The sequence below is a fragment of the Chinchilla lanigera genome, unplaced genomic scaffold, assembly GCF_000276665.1.
Source record: "Chinchilla lanigera isolate Chin_1 unplaced genomic scaffold, ChiLan1.0 scaffold00021, whole genome shotgun sequence".
Lineage (NCBI taxonomy): Eukaryota > Metazoa > Chordata > Mammalia > Rodentia > Chinchillidae > Chinchilla > Chinchilla lanigera.
The window spans coordinates 20655039-20664136 of NW_004955422.1; the positions used below are offsets into that span (position 1 = coordinate 20655039).

At 45.5% G+C, this 9098-nt stretch overlaps 1 pseudogene; it reads left to right on the top strand.

The window, feature by feature from the left end:
• Positions 1-502: 502 nt before the first annotated feature.
• On the top strand, positions 503-1614 carry LOC102021682 (annotated as a pseudogene).
• Positions 1615-9098: the final 7484 nt, after the last annotated feature.

The window sequence follows — 9098 nt, forward strand, 5'->3', positions numbered from 1 at the left end:
GCATTCCTTTTTCCCCACAGCCCTGCCAGCATTTGTTGTTGGTTGATTTCTTGATGATAGCCATTCTTCCTGGGGTGAGATGCAATCTCAGTATTGTTTTAATTTGCATCTCTCAGATGACCAACGATGTTGAACATTTTTTTCATATATTTATTCACCATTTGTATTTCTTCATCTGAGAAGTATGTATTCATCTCAGATGTCCATTTTTGGATTGGGTCTTTGAATTTAGGGGGTCTGATTTTTTAAATGTCTTTATATGTCCTAGATAAAAGTCCTTTGTCTGAGGGACAGTTAGCTAAAATTTTTTTCCCAATTCATGGGTAGATGTTGCAGTATGGAAGCTTTTAATCTCTTTCCATTTCTTCCTGATCCTATTATTTCAGGAAAACAACATTTATCTTCTAACTCAACTGTTTGCTTTGTTTTTTGAAACAAGGTCTCTTTATGCAGCTCAGGCTGGCCTTGAACTTGCCAGAATCCTCCTGCCTTGGAAGGGGCCATGTGGACCAACATCCTGCACACTATGCTCAGCTGTGGCAAGATCCTGCCCAGCAGCCTGGTGCTCAGCATCACCAGGTGAAGTGCCACCATTGAGCACTGAGTGGGGCTGAAGGCCTTCCTGAGTTGGGTGGGGATATAGCTCACTGGCACAAGCACCAGCCTGACAAGCACAAGGTCCTGAGTTCGATTCCTGGTACCAGAAAAAAAAAGAACCAGGACCTTCCAGAGCAAGTGCAGCTGACTCTCCACCAGCAGGGCAGCCTGCAGTTGCACATCCATCACACTGGCCATGAGATTCCTGTGGAGCGCAGGGAATCACCTAGTCAAAAAAGGGAAATGGAAAACTACCTGCAGAATCAGAAGTTGTCCACAAAGACCATCAAATCCTTGAGCAAACAACCAAACCCTCGGCCAGGAATGGGAGCCCTCAGAAATAAAATTTATAGCTTCTCCTGAGGACCCTTGAGACTCCAGGAAGTGGAATGTCACCAAGATACCCTCAGAAGTGGCTGTTACCAAAGCCCGAGGTGGTTCTGGTGAAGTTTCCGGTCACGTAGCTTTCGCCTATGCAGGTCTTTGTGCCTACAGCTGACTCTTCGACACAGCCCATGGTACTGGGGGTTGATCAGAGCTCTGTGACAGGTGCTGTGCACCTGGTGCCCCGTCCATAGGGGCCTGGATCCTTGGCCTAGATTCCAAGGCACTCTCCCTGAAGGAGACAGACTGCCTCTCTGGAAAATTGCAAATCCTGGTGTTGATCTGTTTAGTACAGATGTCCAGGCGAATTTGGGGAAGAATCCTTCTAATCCTTCCTAAGAGCTAGGAAGCCCATGACAAAGGAATGGCATTTTGTCCATCAACACGCAAACAGATCTGCCCTGTGCCTCCCAGCACTTGGTCCCCTCTACTCCGTGTGCTGTCCCTGACTCCTCTGTGTCATTTTGCTCTCAAATAGACTTATCCTTTGAGTAATAAGTGTCCCTTCCCATAGTGTCCACACTCAGATGCTCCTTCCTGGCTCTAAAGCAATGTCATCCATCGCTGCTCAGACAGACACTTCATCTACACTGTCTCCAGCCAGATGAGGTCTCCAGGAAGACCCAGACCTGAGGGGTGCTGGGGCCCCCAGACCACCGGCTGCAGATAGACTAAACCGGGATGTTGGGGGACATTTTTGGTAGCATCCACTATGCTACAGCATTCCCATGGACCAGATTATAAACAGAAGTTCAGTAGCAGAGACTGTCACTCATAGTTTGTTACCTCAGAACAGCCCCAAGGCTCTAAGTGAAGATAGTGAGAAATCCTCACTGATCTTAAACTTCAGTACACAGAAGAGACGTTTCCTCACAGAACATGACGGATAATCAGACCCAAACCACAGTTCTACTAAGTGACTTAGAAAACACCTTGTCAAGCAATCTGCCCCGCCAGACATTGAACAATTGTGGTCTTTTATCTGACACCAATCCTAGGCCTGGCACCCAGCCTCACCCAAAACCCCAGCATTGATTTTTGATATTGAATAGTTCTTCTCCACCTCCAACCTCCAGACTCAAGAGCCTGGAGTCCTGGACATAGCAACCCAGACTGACTTCTTACTTGCAGGCCCGTTCACCCCCTCCTACTACAGGTGCAGGGGCGGCGCTCACTTCCTAGGGCTGGAGCTGTTTGACACGCAGACCCAGATGGACTTAAACCTCCTAGGTAGCAGCCCTCACCTGCCCCTTGGCAACATCCTGAAACACACCAGCTTTTCCATGAGTACCGATTCCTCCCACCCCTAGACCCAGATCGAAGGACTAGAACTCTGCTGCCCAAAACATCCCCACTCTGGAAAGCAAACTGCAAGTGCCGAGATGCAGACCACCAGATCCTGCAAGCCTCAGGAGCTTGTTCTTCACCAGCAACGAAATGCAGTCAGCCACGGACAACGTCCTGCTGGCTGATTTGTCCTGGAACTCCGTGGAGTCTCAGTTCAGCCCCTCAGCAACCGAGCTGCACAGCTTCTAAAGATGAGGCCAGTGCGGGTGGCATTTGCCATTTCCTTCCAGACTTAAAAAAAGAATGGGGAACGGGGATGACAGTATTAACTCTGTTGAGTGTAGTCAGTGACACAGTTACCTAGGTTTTTTGTGATTCTTTCCCTTTTGTACTTAGTACTTGTAAAAAAAAAACACAGGGGCTGGGGATTTAGCTCAGCTGCAAAAGCGCCTGCCTGACAAGCGCAAGGTCATGAGTTCGGTTCCCGGTACCGGAGAAAAACCAAAAAAAAAAAAACCAAAAAACACAATTCGTGTATAAATGGGAGTGTATTATAAAATATAAGATGTTAATCTGAAAAAAAAAATAACAGACAACTACTGCTTTACAGTTCTGAAGGCCAGAAGTCCAGAATGAAGATGGCAGCAGGTTTGTTCCTCTTGAGAGCTGTGAGGCACAATCGGCTCCACAAGTCTCTCCTAGCTCCTGCTGGTTTGTCGGCCTTCACTGACATTTCTTGGGATGTGGAGAAACCACCTCCATCTCCACCTTCACCTGCATATGACCTTCTCCCTTTGTGTCTGTCTCTGTCCTTGCAAAAATTTTCCCTTTTTATAAAGACATAGGCATATTGGGTTAGGGCCCACTTTGTGGCCCTACCTCAACTTTATCACATTTCTGAAGACCCTATAGGTACCCTCTGTACCCATGAGTTCTACACCTGCAGATTCCACCAACTGCAGATCAAAACTATTTGAAAAAAATGTGTTGCATTTATATTGGACATGTGAAGACTTTTTCTTGTTGTTCCCTGTAATATAGGGTAACAACTATTTACGTAGCATTTACATCATAATGGGTAGCATATGTAACCTAGAAATGATTTAAAATTCATGTGAGTCTATATGCACAGGTTATTTACAAATATTACCCCATCTTATGTAAGGGGCTTGAGACAGGTGGACTTTGGTATTCCTCAGTTTCTGATTGTTTTTCCAAATAGGGCCTCATTCACAGGTGCTGAGGACTAGGACTTCGGGGCATCTTTTTGGAGGGACACAATTCACCAATAACTGATGCTACTCCTGGCAGAAGGCGGGAGGCACAAATAGAGACCTGAAAGCAGGAGCAGAGGCAACTCACGTACCTAGAAGTACAGGTAACCGGCATAACACCAGCTTCTGTCCATTCCTGAGCCAGAGGACCCAGAGAGCCCCTGTGGAAATTGCCATGGACAGAAACATGTGGAAACACTTGCTCCCACCTCCCACCTTGCTGGGCCAGAGGACACTGATGAAGTTCCCTCTCAGATAAAGGTGTCATAATGAAGCTAAGTTGCAGGGACGCAGTAAGCCTAATAGTGGGAATTTGTCTCATTCGGTATATGTCTGTTCCCTGGTGCAAAGGGAGCTTGGGATGGAACAGATCGATCATTTGATGCAGGGTGGGCTCTGCAATCCCACCAGGAAGACTCCCTAGGAACAGCTGTGCCCAGGTCAGGAGAATCTCCCGGCCAGCACCTGCCACCCTGCTGGAGGCCCAGGAATACCTGTGGCACTGTCTTGCCCACCATGTGGCTGAGGAAAAGCCCCAAGCCTGTTTCTTGGGCAGGTGAAGAGTTCCAGCCCCTCTCAGGGAGCCTTGCGGACCTGGAGGAGGGAGATCCTCGTGCTGGCAGAACAGAGGTATTGTGTAGGTGTCCACTTTGCTTGAAAGGAAAGATGGCCAGAAATATAGATCTACATAGATTCAAGGGCAGGAGCTGATGATTTGGCTGGACAGTTGTCTACAGGGATTTCTAGCCCCTGACACCAAGCATATGGGATTTTACTCACACCAACCAGTTCTCTGACACAAGCTGGGTGTTCAACCTTCAGTTTAATTCTGACAGTTTCCCTGGAGGTGGTGTCAAATCCCACAGATGTCAGGGGCAAGTCCTGGGCTACCTGTACTGTTGAGCAACTGGCTGGAAATCAGGGGTTCACAAAAACCCCTCCTCCTCAGGCTCTGTATCTTGCAGAAGAGTTCACAGAACTCAGAATGGTCCTTTACTCCTACTATAGGTTGAATATTCTTTACCCAAAATGTTTGCGACCAATAGGTTTGCAGAAGCTCAGATGTTTTAGGATTTTGAAACATTTGTATGCATAGTCCTGCACTGGGTGGCAACATTTTGTTCAACAACTGACCACGTATCCACAGAGGTTCCTTAAGATTGTGCTGCCCAGTGGTCTTGTAGCTCTGTCATGGTCCCACAGTGACAAAATTGCCCAGCAACACATTTTGCAGAACGTGTCCCTGTCAGGAAACAATGCGTGATTGTCCATGAGATGTCTTGGGAGGGGGACTCCGGGCTAAACACCAAATTAACTTCTGTTTTCTATACACCTTACACACAAGCCTGAGGGTCATTTCGCATGGGCTTTTTAGTGTACCTGCATCCTGACTGCAACCTGTCACATGAGGTCAAGTGTGGAATTTTCCACTTTGTCATGTTCTATTAGTGCTCAAAACATTTTAAATTTTGGAGCAGTTCGTATTTGGATTTTCAGTTAGGGAGTCTGACGCATACAGGATTATAATAAAGGCCACAACTGGGGAGCAACTGAATGGAAGAGACACCCAGGGCAGGGATGCAGGAGCACAGCAGAAGTTCCTGCCCTCTTCACTCACCACTCTCCCTGTATACCACACACTCACCAGCCCAGAAATCCCCAGATTCCTCTCCCGGAAGTCCCCAGATCCCATCCCAGAAATTCCCCCACGCGGACACAGTCGATCACTATGCCAGTCCCCAGCCCCTCTCTACACCCCTGACACATTGGGGATGAGGCCACACCCTCCAGGCTTCTTATCAAGGTTTGTTTTTTCTGACAACCAGTCCCCACCCTATGCTATCTAGGGACCTGCAAGTGTCACCTCATTAGAAAAAAAATGAGATGTCCCATCCAACAGACATAGGACCTCTGCACCAGGAACAAAGGCCAAATACATATTCTTTTGTTACGCCACTGTCTCAGGCTAGGCAGGGACGGAGTGGAGTGCGGGGCTGAGGAGGTCTGGAGAAGGGGGTGTCATATGGGCTACTCAACTGCGCTTCTCCCAAAGAACATCAAGGCAGCCAGCCAGGTCCCTGGAAAGAGATGCACTCTTCCACGAAGATGTTGGTAGGATTAGGTCTCAGCTAGGAGGCGTGCAAAGCTAGTGTCTACCTCACTTCCAACACCAGAAATCCTAATCAGTTCAGTATTCCTACACACATAGATATCACAGCAATCTAAAGCTCGGGAGGATGTACTTATAAGTTGGGGTCAGCAGGGCCTAAGCATAACTCAAACCCTGAAACCAAACAGACAAAAGGTACACATATTTAACTACATAAAAAATTTTAATGTCAGTGCAGCAAAGATATAACTGCAGTCAAAATGCAAATGACAGATGGGAGGGCATATTTGTAGTGTATTTGTTCACTCATCAGTCAGCAAATGTTTCGGGAGTGCCTAGTGTGGCCCAGGATCAGTGCTGGATGCTCATAAAATTACTAGTAGAATATTCACAAATTTGCATGTCTTTTTCAAAGTTTGGATATGTGTGACTAAACAAAGGGTTTATCTTGAAAATATGTGGACAGATAGACCTGATGAAAACCACTAAAGGTTTCTTTAAATAAATTCATATACACAAAATGATATACCTGGTGTGTATTAGAATCTGTTTTGACAACATATGAAAGTGGAAAAAAAAGTATTGTCTTTGTACTTCTCTGCTACATAGAAGGATATGGATGAAGGCATCTGAAAGAGGTAAGAGAGTTCCACTGTTAATAGGGATTTAGGACAGGTGTTCTTCTGTTCCTTTATTCTAGTCCTTCTTACCATCTTTCAGGCAACTTCTTGTTGCAAGATGGCTGCTGAAGTTCCAGCCATCTGCTCAACATTCTAGGTAGAAGAAAGGGGAAAAGGAGACAGAACAAAAAGATATCTTCTTCCCTGGGTTCACTCTCTTCAAGCAGCCTTAGTGTTCTGCCAACATCTCGTGAGTCAGTGCCTAGCCATAGAGCCATGCCCTGCTACAAGAGAAGCTATTTAATGTAATCTTTCAGTCAGGCGAATCTTCACCACAAATACAATTTTCGTCTGCTCCTAAGAAAGAAGAAAATTAATACCAGAGAGTAACTAGAAGCTCCTGCCACACCAGACAAATATTAACTAACAAAAGCTGGTCTGGAAACAGTAAAATAAGAATTTGTGGCAAGAAGCATTATTAGGTAAAAATACTGTAAATATGCCACATAACACTAAAGCACACTGCCCTGGAAGTCAAGAACGGGCAGGTCCCTAATGATGTAGCTGCAATGTGCACAACAAAAAACCGAGTCACTGAGAAGAGCAGGAAGCCAGGCGCCAGCACCACAGTCTCTCTGAACAGCATTTTTCACAAGGTCCCTTGACTTTCCACAGTAGAGTGGGTACAACAACTAAACAATAGTCATTATTTTCAAACATGCACCAAAGATATATAAAAACTGACCATTTCCAGGGTCACAGAGGAACCCCTAAAATGGTTGAGGAACCAGGTGTTATAGGCCGCCATCTCTCAGGGCAGTGCAATTAAACTGGCGATTCACACTCTTTTAAAATTTTAACCCCACACATTTAGTAATAAGAAATTAGCCCGAGGAAACTGTAAATGAAAGAAACCCACAGGCAAGTGACAAAACATTTAGGAGAACAAGCCAGGCATGATGGCACACGCCCATAATCCCAGCACCCAGGAGGCTGACACAGGAGGATTGTTAAGACTTTGAGATCAACCTGGGCTATAAAGTGAGCTCAAGTCCAGCTTGAACTGCATAGCGAGACCCTCTCTCAAAAAGACAAAAAAAAAAAAAAAAAAATTTAGGAGAACACATCTATGAAAGTAACACTTTTTGAGGCTTGTGGGGGGCAATTCAAGTGTATAAGTACTCAATTGTGAATTTATACCTTTAACTCTATTGTAGTTTTTAAAAATGAAGACGGAAAACAATGGCTAATGCACGCAACTCAAGAAGCTAGAAAACTATTAAAGAGAAAATCAAAAGAAGTAGAAGGAATAAAATTAGAAGAAAACCAGTAGGGCCTGGTACTGAAGGCCTATACTCTCAGCTCTCTGAGAGGCTGAGGCAGGAGTATTGAATGTTCAAGCCAAGCCTGGGACATTTAGGAAGACCCTGCCTCAAACACAAATAATCAAACAAAAACCTTAAGAAAGTAGGAAACTTGAAGTATTGGAGGTAATTAGCTAAGTCCTGAGGGCCCCTCTCAAGTTGGGGAGGAACATGGTGCCCCTTTCCTCTCGCTCCTCCATGCAGCCCTGCAGGTGTCAGGCCGGCTCCCTCACTGCACAAGACCCTGCACGTGAGTGGCCGCCCACCTGCTGTTGCCTCCTCTTCTCCCCGCCCCCCAGCCAAGATCCAGCCCCCAATTTTCTTGGCTACAGAGTGCCTGAGCAGGACAGCCGTATATCCCGGGGACGGGAGTGGGTGGAGGCTGACCACTTGTATAGGGGGGACATGATTCTGTCCCGCTGCAGGCTTCAGTTGGAAGTGCCATCAGCCCCGTCCTGCATCAAGCTCATCAGCCTCAAAGATGACACTCACTGTCCCAACCACTTGCCTTTTATGCTATTTCTCAAGTGTCATGTGAATCCCGTAAGAAAGAAAGACGATGTACAGGGGTTCCCCAGGGCCCCAGCAATCAACAGCACAGCAAGCTGATTCCTTGAGGAGACCAGTAAGCTAAGGGACATCTAGCGAGTCCAGTCCATTCGGAAGATGAAGGATGAAGGGAAAACAGGAGCAGGGGCGAATTTGACCGTGAATACAGCAGGGACTTTCCCAACCATTAGAGAAGACGATGAACAACTATATGGTAACAAAGGTTAAACATTAGATGAAACAGTAGACACACCTTAGAATAATATAAAAGATTTTGCTTATTTTAAGAACAAAACTACAAGCCAAACCTATTTTTAAGCATAGATACACAACTCCTAAGTAAAACACAAATAAGACAAATTCAGCAGTGCATTTAAAATGCATACACTCACCTTGCAATTTCCCATTTTTCCCACCTTGGACCTGCCTCATGTTGTGGATTTGCTCTATAAAAATCCCTAGAAAAGGCAGGGTCTTTGGCAACCCACTGAGGACCCCTTCTTTCCCCCCAATAACTATATTCTGTTCTTAAAATAAAATAAAAATAAAAATAAAATTAATACAGCATGACTAACTTGGGATTGACCCAGGTATACATGATCAATCTTAGGGAGCTATTTTGAGAGCATTAAGAGAAAAAAAACACTATCTCAAGAAATGCAGGAAAACATGTAATGAAATTCAATGCTTATTCATAACACAAACTAAAAATAGAAAGGAATTTCTTTGGGGTTTTTGTTTTGTTTTTGTTTTGGTACCGGGAATCGAACTCACGACCTTGTACTGGCCAAGCAGGAGCTGTGCCACTGAGCTACATCCACAGCCCCAGGAATTCCTTTGGTTTAGTGAAAGTTGTCAGCCAAAAACTTGTGACAGATATGACAAAATTAAAATATTAAAAGCACTTCCATTA